A 1,829-nucleotide genomic window follows, 5' to 3' on the forward strand; every position below is an offset into this window, starting at 1 on the left:
GTCTGAGATCACCAAAACTGTGGCTCTCAGACTTCTTGGTCTCAGGACTGAGCCCCTTTACACTCTACATGTGTGCTCTCCCCACCTTAAAGAGCTTTTGTTTACGTGGGTTTTCTCTGCAGTTATTTACCATTGGAAATTAAAACATCTTAGTATTATTTTGAAAAAGGTATTGACCTCTCAGACTCCCTGGAAGGGTCCGAAGACCCTGGGAAGTGCATGGCTTTGGTCATGAGGGGGAGCCAGGTCGAAGTTGGAAGGAACCCCGGGCTGGCATCCACTTGTCATCTTCAGGCAAGCTCCTATTTGAAGATAAGTTCACTTCTCATGTGAGCAGCTCTAATTAAGGAGTCTACTCTAGAGGAGTGGGGTAGTAGCTGGGGTCTAAGTGATGGAGGAACGGGGATTAGGGTTGACTCACAATACAAAGGATATCACCTTGTAGAGGTTATTAGCTTTGGGTTGACGTAAAAGGACCAAATTTAGCAATTTTGCCTTTACATTAAAACCAGACAACAGGTAGAAAAGTGGGCCGGCTTGATTCTATGAAGTCTGCCTATTGGGCAGTGTTCCTGGGCATTTGGAATGTTCCAGCTACCCCAGAAGAGGCCCGCCCTGAAGCCAGGGAAGCGAAGAAATCTTTTTCATTGGTGGGACCTATTGGATTTGGTCCCCCAGCAGCATCCTTCACTTGATTAAATTTAGGTATTTACCCAAAGTTGTTGGGCAACTGGGTGGCACAGTGGCTAGAGCTCTAAGCCTGGAGTCAGGAAGATCTGAGTTCAAGCCTGGCCTTAGACACTAGCTGTGTGACCCTTTTTTGCGCAAGTCACTATGTGAGTGCTAGCTAGCTAGCAGCACTAATTGGAAGAGCCAGAATTCACACTCAGTTGCTTTCAGTTTGATTTTATTAAGTGCCAGTTGTGTGCTTGATAGGAACACAAAGGAATAAAAATTAGTCCCCTTCCTAACTGGGGGCACTTCTTTATATCATTTCATCTAACCTTCCCTGACTCCTGGGCTGCTCCTGTCCCTGGGACCAATGGAAGCCTTAATCCTACAAAACCCCCAAGTCACGGAAAAGGAGGGTAACATTTTCCCCAATGCCTTCTGATCGATAGACATTTATTAAGCACCCACTCTGTGGCCAGGCACTTTGCTAGAAAGCTGAAGGGGGACAGGTCCAGAGATGTCTCAAAGCAGTGCATCTGGTAGAATGAGAAGTTGTCTTGGTCCCCCTCCTTCCCTGGAACTTTTGGAGCTCACAGCTCGATTCTCGATTGGAGAGTGTCCAATCGGAGGGGCAGAGGGCTCCCAAGGAGAGGACCAATGCTGACTCGGTCTTACAGGATGGTAAGTTCTGTTCTCCCCAACTACGAATCCCTTCCTCCCCTCCATGACCGTTGATGTATCTGTCAGATCCAAGGTGAACCCCCTGAAGGCCTGGGCTCTTTGGTTTTTGTTTTGGTACCCCCAGCATCTTGGACAGGGCCTGACAGGTATGGGTGCTTAATAGATGTTTATGAATGGTTTATAACCTCTCCAGTCTCCCTGGGGACTTTTTCCTGTGAAATGTCTCCCCACCACTCCCCTTCTTTATCTTGCATATTTTTACTGATGTACTAAGGCTTCATGTGATGGCTTCTCATTAGGCAAATCCTTCTACTACCTGGCTTTCTGAGAAGTCTGCTTCTCTGTTCCAACTCTATTCCACCTGCTAGCAGCTTTTCCCTAATGACTTCTGATCACCAAGGAAGCAGGTCCTGTCAGTTTCTACAGCTGTCTTCAAGCCAGACAGCGCCCCCCCCCCCCCCCCCCCCCCCCCCCCC

Source organism: Vombatus ursinus, unplaced genomic scaffold (assembly GCF_900497805.2).
Source record: "Vombatus ursinus unplaced genomic scaffold, bare-nosed wombat genome assembly UNPS02015030.1, whole genome shotgun sequence".
In the NCBI taxonomy this organism is placed as follows: domain Eukaryota; kingdom Metazoa; phylum Chordata; class Mammalia; order Diprotodontia; family Vombatidae; genus Vombatus; species Vombatus ursinus.